Raw genomic sequence first — 19,599 nt, forward strand, 5'->3', positions numbered from 1 at the left:
TCCACATACTAGGCATATCAATTCATAACATGCACAGTTTATAAACGATAACCAGAGCTAGCGCTCACAAGCTACTCCCTCTGTTATCCTAGTGTTCATGGCTCCCAGTGGCCAAATCGCGCTCTGTGCGCTAATAGTATGTACGACACTCTTAGGCCGCTTTTACATGTCCCATGGCGTAATACCAACATTGACACGATACAATTCTTGGGAGCACTTAGTCCCATCACAATCATATAACCGGGTGCAGTTCTCTTACCTTTCAATTCACAAGCTTTGACCCCTTGACTCCTTGAGCACGATCCCCCTCGAGCCCTAGCGCTCACCTAAACACAATCATGGCCAAAGTCATCATCAACTCTCAAGTTCAAAACCTAGCCTCGGGGCCAATCCCGAGCCCCCGGGAAGTCCTAGTTCCACCAAACAAGGTGGTGGAACCAAACCCCAAACCTTAGGTCAAAAACCCTTGCAAATAACCCTAAAATCCCCTTCAGAAGGCAGGGTAGCGCTACAACGCTCTTGGAAGGGCGCTACAGACAGAAGCCAAATTCCCCTCAGCATTATGGCCTAGCGCTACAGCGCCCAAAGGCTAGTGCTGTAGCGCTAGTCACAGACAGTCCAGCACCAGAATTTCTCTTCTGCGATTTTCTCGAACCAACCTCAACCAAACCTCTTCCAACTCTTACCCAAACTTAAAAACAACCTCATGACCACATTCCACTCATCCCAAGCACCCCAAACATCTAAAACCCAAGCACATGCAATCACAAACTCAAAATTCACCATAGCCACTTCTAAACTCTAAAACCCAACATAAACCAGCTGAACATCAGAGTTAGAGCTTAGATTCCATACCTTTGATAGGATTTTGCCCACAAGCTATCCCTAGACCTTCTTGACTTGCTTTCCTGTAACGCCCTGGTTACCCCAGAACAGTTACGGTGATCGGTGAACTGGAAATTTGACCCGCTACCTGAGTCCTTTGGTTAAAAACGTGATCTAAGTGTTATTATCAGGTTAAGGTGAAAACCAGTAAAAAGGAAAGGGTACATTTCATTAAGTAAATAAACTGCTCATGAGCCTTTCAAAATGTTCACAAGTAGTTCGTAATACAAAAGAGTCGCTACAGTTCCAAATTTACAATCCCCGCTGGCCTAAGCGGCAAAAATAGGGTAAACCCCTAGTCCCTCTGAGAACTCCTTGACCGTGGCGGTCAAGCGGCCCTGTATGTACACAACATCGCCCAAGCTCCCCACTCAAGGCTGGACAAGCTTTTCCTTTCCTTTACCTGCACCACATAGCACCCATGAGCCAAGGCCCAGCAAGAAAACACAATAAAATATGATGTAATATCAACAACGATCATAATAACCATTCAGGACTATCAGTCCAACAAATAGGTGACAATAGCCAAAAGTCACAATAACGAGCAGTGCTCCCTCTAGCCATGTGACGATAGGGTCACCAGGGCTTAACCGATAAGTGATTCTCTCATATGTTTGATCAGGACAGGTGCATGGTGATTAGTCACCAACATAACCTTCCTCACGACTCTAGAGTCGAAGTTATGGACAACGTCCCTTAGCCACGTGACAACCGGTCACCGGGGTCATATACCTTGGCTATAGTCATCTGGTCATAGACCAGGCAAGCGCTTATAAGTTCTTCGACCTTAGGGTCAGTCCCGCATTAATGCCATAGAGCCATTCAATGCGTGATCATCGACTTTAGAGTCGGTCCCTGACTAGTCAGTGTCTCAAACAGGTAATCAGTGTTCATTAGCATTTAATACGCAATCCACGTTCACATATATCAACCAGCATGCCTCAATATCAAACCATACATGCCATATACATGTACAGGGTGCAACTGTATCCATACACTGTTTTCTTACCTCAAGTTCGAGCGAGAAGTATGATAAAGGCGACCCCTGAGAACGATCGATCTTTTAGTTCCTTAGCGGTTACCTAATCACAACCAATTATAACCTCCATTAATGAGAATCCACAATGATAGGGTCTTAATCTAAGCTCCACCCTCGGGACCTCGAAACATGCCCACACGGTGAGTAGATTCGATCTCGAGCCTTAAGGATTGAAACCCCAAGTCAAAAACCCTTAAAAACACCCAAAACGGGGTTTGGAAGGAACAGGGTAGCGCTACAGCGCTCAACCCCTAGCGCCACAGCGCTCAACACAGAACCTCCCAAGCACCAGAAAACCTCCTGAGGAGCGCTATAGCGCCCTAGGGTGGGCGCTGTAGCGCTACCTCCAGGCCCAAACACCCCTGAACCGACCTTCTTCATCTCCTTCGATTCTAACTCGATTCCCAAGCTTCCAAAGCCTATTCTTGATGCCAAATAAACCCAAAAACCATCCTAACACACCCCAAACATCACAAGCATGGGAACCCTAGCCAAAACTCCCAACAAAACCATGAATTCACCCTAGTGAACTCAGCCGCAAAACAAAACCAAAACAGAGCAAACCAGAGAAAACCATGGTTAGAAACTTACCCAAAGCTTGGTTTAGGATGCTCTTCAATGGTGGAACACACTCCCAAACTCCCAAGGCTTGCTTCCTAAGCTTGAATCCTCAAAATTGGTTCAAAAACCACAAAGAACAGTGAGGAGAAGAAGGTACGGGAGAATTCCTTTACACACTCTGTTTTTCCACCACTTTTCTCAGCCATCAAATGTTATATCTATCCTAGGGGTGAAATGTCCATTTTACCCCTAGGTCAATTAATACTTTCTAAAGGCTCCCAAGGGCATATTTGGTACTTTCCTTCTAACTCGTTAATCATAATTAACGCTCTCCAATTCCCGCTATTCTCAATAATCTCAAATACCAATAAATCTCAACCCATTACCCTATAACTCCCGGTAACGCTCTAGTCATCAAAATCACCCCGAGACTCAACCCAAGTCCCGACACTTAATCCCGTTGTGACTAAACCGCTAATCAATATTCTACGATCGTCTCATGTCGATAAGCTCGAACAAACCCACATCATAATGTGGTCTCAACACATAAGATCGATATGCATACAATTAACATTATATTATAATATAATTCTCATAAACATGCATAAACACATTTAATGGCGTAATTAAACAATTATGGCCCTCCCGGCCTACAAATCCAGCCACTAAACCACATTAGGGAATCCGGGGCGTTACATTTCCTTTCATCTTTGCCCTGAATTTCCCCAGAGTTCCCCATCAAACTCAACTTTTACATCAAAGTTCAGAAACTAAACCAGCAGTTGAAGAATTACAGAACCTTACCTCAAGTGTTGATGAAACCTTGCTAAACCTCTGCTAATTCCTCAATATTAGTCTAGGATTCTTGATGCTTAATTATCCCAGCTCTCCTCTGAGTTTTACTCCAGAAATCCTCAGGAAAATGGTGAAGGAAGCTTGAACCGACTCAGAGAACTCCCTCTGTTTTCTCTCTTTCTTTTCCTTCCTTTTTCTTCTTTTTCAGACTTCTATAATATTCTACAAATCCCACTAACATAAAGCCTTGGTATTACTTAACCTATGTAAAGCAAATGACCATTATACCCTCCCTATTAATTCTAACCCTTTAGTCCACTTAAGGGTATCTTAGTCATTTTACCCAATTCCCGCTAATTCCTCGAGTGTCTCTAATATTTCCCGCTTAATTCCCGATACCTAATTAATCACCAATGGTATTCCTCAATGTCAAAATAGACTCCAATATACCCGCCAAACTCCCATTTATACCACTAAGCTCACCCCGAGCCGGATATATATCCCCGCTATGACTTTTCTGCTACTTTGCTCACTAGGATCGTCTCGAGTCACGAATCACAGATATATCCACATAATAATGTGGTCTCGACAATTATCACATATATCAAAGCAGTTATGCCCTTAATGGCCAAATTACGATTATGCCCTTCTAACCTAATCAGGGCCTACATGCATACTAACACACATAGTCATGCATCTCAAATACTCAAGTAGTCATATAACATGTTTTAAATCATAATCATGCATCTAAATCATTAAAACCACACATAATTCCCATTATGCCCTCCAGGCACACTAATCAAGGCCCTTAAGCCTTGTTAGCGAATTCAGGTCGTTACAGAGCTGGTCGTATGCATACCATGGAGATTGACTTGGAGGGTTAGAGGGTTCCTAGCTAAATGTTTTAGACAATAAGTTTTTTTTTTTTTTGTCAAGTTTTATGGTTTTGGTTGCATGGCTATTTTAAACCTACATACAATACGTTGCACATGTTTTTTTTTTTCAAAGCCAACCATTTGATGTGTTATCGGGGCACACGGTAATCCTTATCTAGGGATCTCTACGAGGACCTTGGATCAAATAACTTGAACCTCATTGAATGGCATGTTGTGCAGTTACCCACTTCCAAGCAAATAGCCATCACCATTCTCAAGCTGCCAAAGATGAATCCTAGTCGCATGATCGGCTAGCTTCTCGGTCATGGAATGCCTGTACAACATGTTGGTCCAAGTAGTTTAATAGAGTTCCTAGAGATGATCGGCTGCTTGAGTCTAGGACGCTTGATGGGGAAGTCTTAGTTAGAAAGGATAAAAAATAAAAGAATGTGGGGGACCACGACCTGACATAAAACACAAGTGCCCCGCTACCACTACCAGCTTACTGAAAGTAGGAGAAGAATGGTTGTAGGCTCCATATAGCCGATATTTTAGGATATGTCAGATGCATAATCACACTTAGGAAGTGGAGGCCCTCCCTTAATGCCTGCCATGCTCTGACGATTCTCAAGACATTGTCAAACAAGTATGGATTCGACCACCAGACCAACCTAAATTATGGCTGCTTAAAGATGCGACAACTGTTGTGAAAAATATATATTATGTGCAAGTGTACGTAGTCAGCAAATAATATAATGATAAGTCGAGTATCGTCTCCACAATGATTGAATTAGCAAAAAATTAGGTAAAATCAATACTTAACAATTTGGATTAAACAAATGGGTATGATTTGAGTTAAACTAAAAACTAAGAAAAAGTGTAAATAAAATAAAGAACAAAAGCGAGCAATATAATGATGAGTTAGAATTATTAAACCCTCCTAGAATGTAAATTCAATATAATGTCATAGAGAAATGTATTAACAATTAAACTTTGTCAACCAGAAATTTAGAAATGAACATATGATTTTTCCAAACCTAAATGTTATGTGCTCTCAAAACTAATTAAGCAACTCTAGAATTAAGAACACTAATTAAGCACCAAATTTTGGACCATACAAGGTAAATAGTAAATCCCTATACCATCTATAAATCACACATAGCCAAGGTGATAATCATGCATCATTCAAGTATTTTCACTAATCCTATTTTTTCCAAAATCAAGATTACCTAAGCAACCTACAATTGGTGATCAAGAAAAAGTGGGCAATCAACATTTAACACACTTAAAAGAATAAACATATTATGTAACGCGCTACTAATTAATGACTGTTACATTGTGTGTTTAAAATAGTACTTAACTCACTAAGCGAGTCATTTGGACTCAAAAGTGTAATTAAAATTAATTAAAGGTTTAAGTACTAAATTTTTTGGTCAAATGGTATACTTTTCCATTAAAACTTTGAATGCTTACAAGGGATCCCACAAGAGTTTAAATAAAATACAATTACATTTAATGTTCTCAAAATAGTTGACCTAAGCGACAAAAGTGGACTTTTACTCTAAGTCCCTCAAAATACCCAACCATGGTTGTCGAGCAGGTCGAACATATATGCGCCGCTCCAAAGCCCTCCAACTCATGGCTGGTCAACTTTCCCCTTGCCCTTACCTGCACCATAGAGCACCCGTGAGCCAAGACCCAGCAAAAATACCCCACAAGGCATAATAATAATCACATTAAATATATCAACAGTAGTTAACATGCGTCACAAATAATAAATGCAGTCATTCCAATTATATAATCATAAATTTGTTTTACATTTTACAAACATGCACATTTTAAACACATAAACCATTTACACGACCCAGCCAAGCAGCCTTGCCGAACGACCCAACCGAGCGAGGTGCACCTCCCAACACCAAGCTTACGCTCCATGTCGAGTGAGTGGGTACTGCAACCTCATATTGACCCTGCCATCACGACCCACGTTCCGCACGATTTCCGAATACGACCCACGTTTAGCACGATTACTGAATATAACCCATATCGGTCATCCATTGACAATTCAATACAAATAAGCATAACAAACAACATTATGCATGAAGGGAACTCAACCCTTAACAAATTCAGATGTACGGTTATAACTGCATCCCAATATAACCAAGCCAACACCCTGGTCCATATACATATGCCAATTTTCTTACCTCAGGTCAGGTGCGAGAATCTAGACGACCTCGAGTGCGATCCTCTCGGAAACCCTAGTCACAACAATATAAGGTACGTTTAGATTCCCATAATCTACAACCCATCAAATCTTTTCCGTAGACCTCACTAGGCCCTAAATACTCTTTAATCATGTCCAATAATGTCCCAGGGACCTTAGCTAATGATCCCCTAAGGTTTCCTATCAAAAGTCCATTCAAATGAAACCCAAAACCCAACTATCAGCATAGGCCGATTGATCGCCTGCCCTAGGCAACTCAACCGGCTGACCAAAAATGTCCACGCCAGCCCAACACGCAAGCCGGTCGACTAGGTATAGTAGGTCAGTTGACCAACTCAAGTGAGAGAGCTTTTCTGCGTTTGTCCAGATTTTCAAACTTACCCAATTCAACCCAAAACTCGATTCTCAACAAATTTTACACAACAATTCAACCTCAAAGCATCAATTTAAGCCACATACATCACCAATTGCAAATTTAGGGTTCTTGACCCAATTTTTTCCCCAAAATCCGAAATTTAATTCAATTATCTAAACTGACTCCAAAATCCAGCCTCAAATCAATAGCTTAAGTAGTTTGTAACATCAACATACACAAACAGTTAGCCGAGGAACCCTAATTTCAAAAATTACACCAAATCTCCAAAAGTTCCTCAAGAACACTATGAAGATCAAAATGGAAAGAAATCCTAACCTTTGCTGAAATTTCGAAATCCTAGCTTGTTGGTGGTGGCTTTAACAGCTCCCATCCTCAATTAAGTCCCAAATTTCTTCTAGAAATCTTCAAAATTCATGGATTGATCCGTTAGAACTTGAGTAAACCTCTTTGAAGGAGAAAGTAGAGGGCTAACATGAGAGGAAATGGGTCTTAATTGTGTATGGTAGTTGGGTTCCAACACTTAGCCAATTCCTCTACTTATTGGTCAAATGACCATTTTACCCTTACCTCTAACTAATCCCCCTAAACTGTTAGAGAATATATTTTTATACTCAATGGAAATATGGAAAAACCAAAATACAACTCTATGCAAAAATACAATAGACAAGATAATATTGATTAAAGAAATATTACAACTCAATTGCTCAAAATACAAGTAAATAGAAAGATGTAGAAGAAGAATATTACAAACTCAAAACAATAATAATACAAGTAAATAAGATCAACAAGATCAAATGAATGAAAATAAAATCAATAAAAAGAACAAACTCTCACACAACCAAAGTGTAGAGTAGTGGGGATCACCAACTTGAACAAGGTTCAAAACCTTTGTCCAAAAGCTTATTTCCCCCTATTCTCTAAGCACTAAGGGATCTCTCTAGGAAATAACTCTCTGGAATTATCAAGCCTTTATGGTGTATATTCCAGCCAAGTGCTTTATGGATGGAAAATTGTGTGTCTTACAAGTGAGCATTAGGCTCCTATTTATAGAGTTTTGAGGCACCCTTTGAATTTCAAATTCCACCAACCCCCATGACTGTTACCAATGATTAATTGGATGTTTATGGAATTAAAATAGAGATTTGGGTGTTACTTGGCTGTTGGAAACGTTCAAAATTGGATAAAACCGAAGTTTGGAAAATGTTGTTAGCCGCTCAGGTCGCGGCCTGAAAAATACGAGTCGTGGCCCACGGTGTGTTTTTGCCTATTTTTGCCTCTTGGGCCGCGGCCTGAAAAACATAGGTAGCGGCCCAAGTAGTTTTTTCAGCAACCAATTTTTCAAATTTTCCAAAACATTCCAAATTCATTCCCACTTGATTTTGTAACTTCCATACACATTATGGGAGTTAAAATCACATCTCTAACAGCCATATTTCACATATGACTTTAAGAAATTCAAATCAAAATGTGTAATATCAAATCTACACATTATTGGGTAATATTTGGGAGTTACAAGTTTGTAACTCCAAAATATGTCACATTTGGGCACATACATGTGTCCAATTTTGTGACTATCAATAATATGTTACAAAGTGTGACAAATCACATTATGTCACATTATTTAATCTAACATTATATTATTTAAAATAATATAACATTCCCCCACTTAGATTAAATAATCACTTTTTATAACACTTATTTAATCAATCAAAACATTATATTAAAATATAATATTCCCTCACTTGATTAAATAATGACTCTCTATAGAAACATTTGCATTGGTGCATAAAGTAAAATGTCTTTCGATTTGAATTCTATCTTAGTGTAATCATCACAAAGTTTGTTGAAATTTTGGTTGCCGAAGCATTGAACCACTATCCTTTGATAACAAACTGGTGATAACACACACACCTTTGATATGTTCACTTGAGACCTCATTGTCTCGTTTTTGCACCGTTAATGGCCATGTGCACATTCCATTCATAGACTTTTCTTGAGAATGACTCCCAATTCTCATGAGGGGCGGCACCACCCCTAGGTCTATATAGGTAGAACTTTTACAGTATTTTGTTACCCGAAAATACTTGTCTTTTAAAGACTGAGTTCTATTAAAAAACCTTTCGATTTTAACCCTCATTTTGGTAACACTCTAGTACTCATATCTCAGATGGGACAAAATTTTGAGTACTACTACTATTCACTTGATTGACTTGTTATTACCTATTGAACCTAATACTAGTTTGGTTACTAGTATTAAGATAGGTTACCATCAACCGTGAATCTCTTTAGGGAGTCTAAGTCCCATCCCTTGAGATGTAGATATGATTCCATTTGAATAATTTCTTTTCTCATGTATGCATACTTAGACACTCTCATTATTTTATTCAAACTTTGTTGCTAGCCATAGTTTGATTAAAATAGTTATCTCTTTAAAATAGTGATTTTGACCATAATCAACACCCCCACTATTTATAGTTTAATATCCAAGATAAACATTTGAATATTAATTCTAGAAACCTATTTGTTTCTAGAATTCTCCTTTATGTTTTAAATTGATTCCTTCTTGAATCAAAATATTACAAAACAATAACTTTAGACACCAAGCATGTCTAGATTTGTTCATTCTATACAGATATAGCCAATATGATTTAGAATGTGGAATTCCAAATCACCTATTTGATAGGATGACCAAATTAATAAATTATTATCAACAAAATAAATTGATTAACTTTGGAGAATCACCCCCACATTTCTCCCATAATGATAATAAAATATCATTTTTTTTTAAATAGAAACCTCTTCATTTCTATTAAGTCCCTTATCCTCCAAGATAAACCTAGACTTATAATTCTCAAAGTTCATCATGAGTCCTCTAAGACACATGATAAACTCTCAATAGATCAAGATAAAAACCTCAATGTTTTATCTTGATTTATTTGCTTTCTAAAGCAATGCACATTTCTTTTAAAGCAACTTTCACTTAGTTGCTTTCTTTTATATATTTCACAAAATAAAATATGTGAACACAAATGTCATGTGAAAATTTCTCAAACAAATAATCACTAATATTCACTTTTAGTTGTCTAAATAATCTCAAAATCACTTAAACAACTTTTGTGTATTTCTTAAGAGCCTCTTTGAGATTCTTTTGAAAACACCAATTTTATATCCATTTATTTTCTCATCAAAATCAATTTGAAGATGTCAATTTTCGTTTTAAACACTTTAAATCAAAGAAAATAAATCCTCATTGATTTATTTAAACACTTTAATTTCTTATGTTTTAGTTTAAAAATTATCTCCTCTTTGAGATTAATTTAAACATATCACCATCTTTAACCAAAATGAATAAAATTCACTTTAATCTATTCACTATTGGTGTAAAGATTCAAAATTGTTTTTCCAATTTTACAATGTCTCCTCATTGATACATAGAATATTTAAGAATTATTGTCACTAAATAATTCTCAAATATATTTCATTTGACCACACTCTAGACTTCAAGTTTATTGAGTCAATATGTCATCCCACTATTTTTTTGAATCCACCTTGATCCATTTTTCTTGCAATGGCAAGACACAACCATTAAAAGATGTAACCCCCTTAGGTTCATCTTTTCTTATCTCATAAAATGAGACGGTCAACACTTAAATGAGAAATTTAATTTCTCAAATAATTCTCTTTATTTACCAAATAAATGGTAACTCATCACATTTCAATAATATATGATAAACATATTTACATTATTATCACCTTAATAATCATATTATATGGCATATCATAATAATCATGATAATTCTCATGCATAAATCAATATACATTTATATATTAACATAATTATGTCTCAAAGAAATTTCACACAATTTGTCAACATATATCCATCATATTAGCATGCATTGTTAATCTCACAATAATATTGTAAATATGTCACAAATATCATACAATAATTCACATATCCACATATTGATATATTTTATTGATTCACAAAATCAATATATAGGCATGTCATATAAAACTCATAAAATTTTCATCTCAATAATTTATCATTATCTCATAATAAGACAATTCTATAACATGCTATCATATTACCCAATAATCTACTAGATTATTTACACATTAATCACATATAACAAAAACTCAACATATTGAATTATCCTCTAATCTAACCACTATATTTGAAAAACTAAGGAGATTAGAAAACAATGAACCTCATTTATAAAATTTTCTTCTTCTCATTTCTATCACTATATTAAAATTATTAGATCTTCTAAGAAAACAAAAGAACATTACATTGTCTTACCATCTTTTCAAGGTTGGATCCTCACAAGATCTCTATGGTTTCTCCTTCCATTAAAAAGGAACATAAGCTTTTGATTGTTAGAGAATATATTTTTATACTCAATGGAAATATGGAAAAACTAAAATACAACTTTATGCAAAAATACAATAGACAAGATAATATTGATTAAAGAAATATTACAACTCAATTGCTCAAAATACAAGTAAATAGAAAGATGTAGAAGAAGAAGATTACAAACTCAAAACAATAATAATACAAGTAAATAACATCAACAAGATCAAATGAATGAAAATAAAATCAATAAAAAGAACTAACTCTCACACAACCAAAGTGTAGAGTAGTGAGGATCACCAACTTGAACTAGGTTCAAAACCTTTGTCCAAAATCTTATTTCCCCCTATTCTCTAAGCACTAAGGGATCTCTCTAGGAAATAACTCTCTGGAATTATCAAGCTTCTATGGTGTATTTTCTAGCTAAGTGCTTTATGGATGGAAAATGATGTCTTACAAGTGAGCATTAGGCTCCTATTTATAGAGTTTTGAGACATCCTTTGAATTTCAAATTCCACCAACCCTCATGGCTGTTACCAATGATTAATTGGATGTTTATGGAATTAAAATAGAGATTTGGGAGTTACTTGGTTGTTGGAAACGTTCAAAATTGGATAAAACCAAAGTTTGGAAAATGCTGTCAGCCGCTCAGGCCGTGGCCCACAGTGTGTTTTTGCCTCTTGGGCCACGCCCTGAAAAACATGGGCAGTGGCCCAAGTCGTTTTTTCAGCTACCAATTTTCCAAATTTCCAAATTCATTCCCACTTGATTTTGTAACTTCCATATACATTATGGGAGTTAAAATCACATCTCTAACAGCCATATTTCACATATGACTTTAAGAAATTCAAATCAAAATGTGTAATATCAAATCTACACATTATGGGGTAATATTTGGGAGTTACAAGTTTGTAACTCCAAAATATGTCACATTTGGGCACATACATGTGTCCAATTTTGTGACTCTCAATAATATGTTACAAGGTGTGACAAATCACATTTGTGTGACAAATCACATTATGTCACATTATTTAATCTAACATTATATTATTTAAAATAATATAACATAAACAACCTCAAGGGCATTTTAGTCTTTTGCGTAAAAAAATCCATTTACACCACTAATCTCCAAATTACCAACTAATCCATCAAACATAACTATTCCACCAATAAATTACCAATTATCCCATATACACAAATTTCCAAAATACCCCTAGGCTCAACTCGAGCTGAGTATTTTCCCCGTTGTGACTTTTCTGCTAAAACTGCTCGAAAGGATCCACTTATGCCGAATATCACATATAGATCCACACAATAATGTGGTCTCAATGCATATATACATAATAATTACAAATATACCATCAAGGGGTCATAATTATGAAAATACTCATTTTTAACAAAAGCGGGTTTTTAAACATATTTAATACACATAATCATGCATACTAAATTATATAATAATATAATTCAAATAATTACCTGACGTGCCCTCCCGACACGCTAATCAAAGTACCAAACCTTATTAGGAGTTTTGGAGCGCTACAACTATCCCCTCCTAATAGAAATTTCTTCCTTGAAATTTATCTGAACAACTCGGGATACTGGTCTCGCACATCTGACTCTAATTGTAATGCCCCAAATTTCCTAATAAGGTTGAGGACCTTGATTAGGAGGTCGGGAGGGGTTATTAAGTGATCATATGCATGTTTATGTAAATTATATTATTATATGATGATAAATGCATGCATATGGGTTTATTTTAATTATAAGGGCATTTTGGTAATTTGGCCCGTTGAGGGCGTGATTGTGTATTTTTGTGCATGTGGGTGAGTTATGAATGGTACCACATTATATGTGGCTTTTTTCGAGCCTTTCGGCGTGAGACGATCATGAAATGCAAGTGTTCGGTCTGGACATGGTGGATTTAAGTTCGGGGCTCGGGGTGAGTCTCAGGATAATTTTAATGATTAGAACGTTACCGGGAATTAAAGGGTAATGGGATATGATTTATTGGTATTTGAGAATAGCGAGAATTGGAGGGTGTTAATTACGATTAACGAAATAGGTGCGAAAGGACGATTTTTCCCTTGGTGGCTGTTAAGGTTTTATTTTAGACTTGAGGGCATTTAGGTCTTTTCACCCTTAAAGATTTATATCAGCCATTAAGGCTGTAGAAGCTTACCAAAACAGAGTCTCCTTCCTCCTTCTCTCCCGATGGTTTTTCTCCTCCATTTCTTTTTATTTTCAAGCTCTTTTTGAGGAACCAAGCCAGGGAACCAAGCTGTGATAAGCTAGGGTTATGTTCCACCATTGAAGAGGGTATGTTTATGAGATTGAGGTGAGTTTTCAGCCATCAGAACTCTTGTTTTTGCTCTGTTTTCTTAGTTAAGTTTCAGCTGGTTTTTGAGTTGGAAAGTTGGGAATTGATTGGAGTTTTGGCTAGGGTTCTTGGGGTTGTGGTGCCTAGGACATGTGGAGGTGGTATTTGGGTTCATTTGGGACTTAATTTGATGTTTGGAAGCTTTTGGTTTGGGTTAGAAATGGTGGAATCGAAGGAAGAATTTTCTGGGCAAATTCTGGCTGGAGGTAGCGCTACAGCGCCCAGCAGGGGGCGCTACAACGCTACCTGAAGGGGGTGCTGGGGCGGTTTGGTTCTGTGAAGAGTGCTGGGGCACTAGGAGGGTAGCGCTACATCGCTACCATGTTTCTTCAGAACCCTATTTTAACTGTTTTTAAGGGTTTTTGGCTCGGGGTCTCAATCCTTAAGGCCCGAGATCGAATCTACTCACCGTGTGGGTACTTTTCGGGGTCCCGAGGGTGGGGTTTAGATTAAGACCCTATCTTTGTTGATTTTCATTAGTCGGAGATTGTATTTGGTTATGACTAGGTGACCGCTAAAGGGTTAAGGATCGATCGTTCTCAAGGGTCGTTCTTGTTCTAATTCTCGCTCGAACCAGAGGTAAGAAAACTGCACCCTGTGTATATGGGACATGCATGGTTATTCTTGATGCATGTTGGATGTTTAAACGTAATGCACAAGAAACATGTGATTAGGACATGCTATGTAAATTGAATATGAGATTGTTCAGATCTTGAGCCTCTGTGTTTATGCATGATCCTAATTGTGCTAGTAATTATTAAGTAAGCATGATGAATGCCCTGTATTCAGATATTTGACATATGATATATGTTTGGTAGCATTGCTTACTTGTGTATGGCACTGACTATCCAGGGTCGGCACTGGTCGCGTACTACAGACCTAAGAGCCGAGAACGGCATAAGCGTCATGAACGCAGGGCCGACTAAAGATTAGATCTAATAGATATCAGCATTGAATGACTCTAAGGCATTAATGCTGGACCGACCCTAAGGTCGATGAAACTTATAAGAGCTTGACTAGTCTAAGCTAGTTATTCAGAGCCAGGGCCAAAGGTCTATGTGGCTGCTTGTCACGTGGCTAGGGAGCATTATCCCATGGTTATGACTCTATGGTCATGAGGAAGGTTATGTTGGTGACTAGTCATCATGCACCTATCCTATTTAAGCTAGTGAAATGATCACTTATCTATAAAGCCCCGGTGACCCTATCGTCACATGGCTATTGGAAACGGAACCCACCTTAGTGACTATTACAACTGTCACTCTTCTATTTGGGGTTAAAAGCCGTGGATGATTATTATGATCATCGGTTGATGTGTTATACTCAACATTACTTGAACTCATTTGCCTGCTTGAATAGGGCTATATTTGCTAGGCGTGTGCCTTATGTTTTGATGACATGTTATTACTGTTCATGAGCATATTAAGTTTTCTTGCTGGGATTTGGCTCACGGGTGCTATATGGTGCAGGTAAAGGCAAAAGAAAGCTGGACCATCCTTGAGCTGGAGAGCTTAGGTGACGATGTGTACATATGTGGTTGCTCAACCGCCACAGTCGAGGGTTGAAAGAGGAACTAGGGTTAAACCCTGTTTTACCGCTTAGATCGGATGTTTTAAATATTTTCTTGTAATAGACTCTTAAATTATATTTTGGGATCCCAATGTATACAGTAAACGTTCTAATGAAACGTTACATCTTAACCAAAAAATTTAATCCCTAAACCGCTAATCATACTTAGTTACACGATTTTGGCCAAATGACTCGATTAGCGAGTTTAGCACTGTTTATAAGGCACACCGTAACAGTCCTTGGAGTTTGGGGCGTTACACTAATTTTTTAGTTGCTTCCTCTATTTAGCTGTTCCTTCATAACACTTTCACTAAAGTGCCAGTTATATTCCATAAGACTTTATCTTTTCTATCCAGAATCTCTATTGACTTCTCTTCACAAGATAAATCCCACTGTAATTCCACGGTTTCATATCTCAAAACATGTAATGCCCCAAAATCCCTAATAAGGTTTAGGACCTTGATTAGTAGGTCGGGAGGGCCATAATTGATTTATTATGCCATTAAATAAGTATATGCATGCTTATGTGAATTATATTATGATATGATGATAAATGCATGCATATGAGTCCACATTTTATTATAAGGGCATTTTGGTAATTTGGCCCGTTGAGGGTGTAATTGTGTATTTTCATGCATGTTGAAGAACTATGAATAATACCACATTATATGTGGATTTGTTCGAGCCATTCGGCATGAGACGATATTTGAATGCAAGTTATCGGTCTGGTCATAACGAGGTTAATTTCGGGGCTCGAAGTGAGTCTCGGGGTGATTTGAGGATTAGAATGTTACCGAGAATTAAAGGGTAATGGGATATGAAGTTGAGACTGAGGTTGGTTCCTCATGGGTTGCAGGTCAGCTTTCTAGTTTTGATTTTTGTATTATGCTGACTGGTTTTGGTACCATGCTATTTCTTTGTTTGATGCTTCTAGAGAGGCATAGATTTGATATGCAGATTGCATGGTTATGTTATAAAGAGAATGTGATATTGTATTGGTGATTTAAGAGATGAGTTAGGTTATGGTGGAAAGGATTCATCAGTTGATATGATAAGGTTGGTTATGATTGATTTCGAGATGATCCTGGATTTGGATTTGTTAATTAAGTGTGGGGCAATGCTAGATTACAAGGAAAGGATAGTAACTCTTGGGTTTGAGAGTGGGAAACCCTTGTGGCTGATAAGTGAGTTTTAGACTCATTTATCTATATGTTTTTCAGGTAAAGTATTAGGTGTTTGTTTTGTTTTGTTCTATTTTATGTTTGTTTTTGTATGTTTTCAGGTGTCAAAGGACTTAGGTGACTTAGGTGTGGAAACATGGTGGAAACATAGACAAAATGACAAAAAATTGGTGGAAAATGTGTTTCGGAGCACTTCCTGCGACCGCAGGAAGTGTGTCTTGCGGCCGCAGCTCCAGAGAAGTTTTTGCATTTCTAGAGCATTCCTGTGACCGCAGGAATGACATCCTGCAACCGCAGGATGTGTCTAGAAATGAGAAAAACGCAGATTTTTTTAATTAAGGACTTTTTAGTCATTTCAAGCTTAACGAAACACTAATTAGGTTAAATGACGATTAATTAGACAGAGAGGGGCGTTTTTGGAGTGTTGAATAGTGGGTGATGACAGCGGAGAGCAGAGGACACCATTGGAGGATCCATTCTTGAGTTTTCTTCATCTGTCTTTATTAGTTTCATGTTTGTAATTGAATTCTATGACTGCTAGAATGAATATTATGGGCTAATTTCTTTTTAGGGCTATTATGTGAATCTTTTGGAAACCCCTTTTATGGATTAATGCAGAATTATTGTTCTTCTTCATCTATTTCAATTCCTTACAATCTGTGTCATTTGTGCAATTATTGATTGATCACCTTTAATTGTTATTTCATGAATCAAATTAAAATCTGAAAAGTGAAATTTGATATGCTTTGATTGTTTGGATGCAAATTCAATTTAGAACGAAAGTATCTAAATTGTTTGCCTATTTTTCTGAGTTGCGTGTTTAATGCCTTCTTCATGATTCAACTTACCATAGAAATATAGGAAGTTGTCATTTAGATTGAATTTTATAAATCTTAACCAGATTATGAAGTGTTTTTGCAACTTGTTCTTGAATAGGGAGAAGGGGATATAATTCTTGCATTAGGAAATTAAAGGGTGGAAAATAGAGGATCATAATTGTCCTAATTTCATTTTTTCTGTTATTTCTGTTTAAATTTTCATTGTGCTTCGTTAGTATTTTTCTTTGTTTGAAATCTCTGAAATTGTTCAATCAAATAGAATTAAAAAGATTGGTTGATTGGTAATTGATAAATCAGTCCTTGAGGACGATACTTGGTTTTTACCATTTTATTACGAATTGCGACTGTGTGCACTTGCATAACAAAAATATCGCAACAGTGGCAGTTGGCACTGTGCATGGATTTTGTATGCTTATGACATCTGTATTTAGAGCTAGAGATCTATTGCAGGAGGATGCATGGAACTCTTAGCTAGTGTGGTGGATACCACTTAGGTTGTGTCAGTAAGATTAGGACAGACTGGAGTAGTCTATGAGTTTCTGAATGGATTCCCAGGGGGAAATTGCCAGGATTGTGTTTAAAAAAATATAGAATGGTGATTGGATTGGTGCCAGGGATGGAATCAGGTCTAGGGCATGGTATTGAATGGCTTCAGTAGAGCTGTAAGAACTAAATGACTCAATTATTGAGTAAGATGGTATTCTCCAAGGTGGATCTTTGATCTGGTTTGTACCAGCTAAAGATCAGGGAGAAGGATAAACAGAAGACTATTGTACCAGATAAGGGCACTAGGAGTGCTGAGTTATGATTTGAGAATTTGATTAATGTTGAGTTTTTTTTGATGAATTAGATGAATAGAGTATTCAATGATTATTTGAATTGGATTTGTGATCGTCTTGAACTATGGTATTGTCATATATTTCCTGCGGAGATTTGCCAAGGTCAAGGAACGCCTCTATAGGCAGGAGTTTCCTTGGATGGGCAGAATATTATAGGTACCTTGGGAAAGAGTTCTGAGTCTTCTTCCAGATCAGAATCAGTTTGCAGGATGTTATGACACCTCAGTGGCATGGAAAAAGGGATTGCCTATGCATCATGTTGGTTAAAGGATCTGACCAGAACTAGAGTAGAGTTTCTGGTGGGCCAGGTGGCCAGCTTTATACTTGATATTATTATTTCAGAAAAGATCAAAGGAAAGACAGTTAAGTGAACTACAGATGAGAGAATTGAGTGGAAAGTCTTAGCTGGATTAGCTAAAGGTTTTAACAGTGTTAGTTATGAATTTATTAAGGTATAGAGATCGGATTTGGAATTCGATGGACACTGGGATTAATTGGGAGATTCTGGATGAATCTCATGCTACTCTCGCATTCTCTTCATTCAGGCATCATGACAGTGTACCAGAGTTTGAAAGTTTTATATTGATGGCCTGGGATGGAAAGGGACGTAACAGAATACGTGGCAAAGTTCCTAACCTGATAAGCTGGTCAAGACAAAGTATCAGAAATCAGTAAGGCCATTGCAGCTTTTGAGTATTTTAAAGTGGAAATAAGGAAACACCGCGATGAGTTTTGCGATGGGGCTGCCCAAGATAGTGGGTCAGCGTGATTTGATTTGGGTCATTATGAACCAGTCTATTAAGTCAGCTCACTTCTATTAGTAAGGACAAGTAACATAGCTGATCAGTATTCAGATCTCTATGTGAGAGAGATAGTTCGCCTTCATGGAGTTCGAGGTCTATCTTATCATATGAGGACTCCGTTTTTACTTCCAGGTCTTGGAAGGGTTAAGGAAGGTGATGAGTATATAGTTGGAATGTAGTATAGTTCATTATCCTTAGGCTGATGGTAAATCAGAGAGAGTTATTCAATATGAGATGAGGTATGTTAAAGAATGCTTATCACCTATTCATTGGAATGAGATGGGTGAGAGGTTATATCTGGATCCTGAAGTAGTTCAGGGGACCATTGAGGTTATTGAAAAGATTAGAGCTTGGATGCTCGCTTCTCAGAATAGACATGAAAGTTTTATTGAATTGAAAAGCATGAACGTGGAGTTCCAAGTAGAATATTGTATCTTCCTTAAAGTATCACCATGGAAAGGAACCTAGTTTACATCATTATAGACCAATAACGATAATATGACGTATTTATGGCACTTGAGACTAGGTCACATTGGCTATGATAGGATTCAAAGACTTACAAAGGACGGACCTTTGAGGGAACTCACTTTAGGTGAATTACATGTCTGTGAATCTTGTCTAGAAGGCAAACTGACCAAACTGCCATTCTCTGCAAAGGGTGATAGGGCCAAAGAACCACTTGGACTTGTGCATTCAAATGTTTGTGGAACTTTGAATGTACAAGACAGGGGTGGTTTTGAGTATTTCGTCACTTTCATTGATGATTACTCTAGATACTCATGTCTTTACCTAATGCATAGGAAATCAGAAACATTTTCAAAGTTTCAGGAATTCCTAGTAATGGCTCAGAACCAATTAGGTAAAACGTTAAAGATCTTGCGATAT

The sequence above is a fragment of the Humulus lupulus genome, chromosome 8, assembly GCF_963169125.1.
Source record: "Humulus lupulus chromosome 8, drHumLupu1.1, whole genome shotgun sequence".
Taxonomy (NCBI): Eukaryota; Viridiplantae; Streptophyta; class Magnoliopsida; order Rosales; family Cannabaceae; genus Humulus; species Humulus lupulus.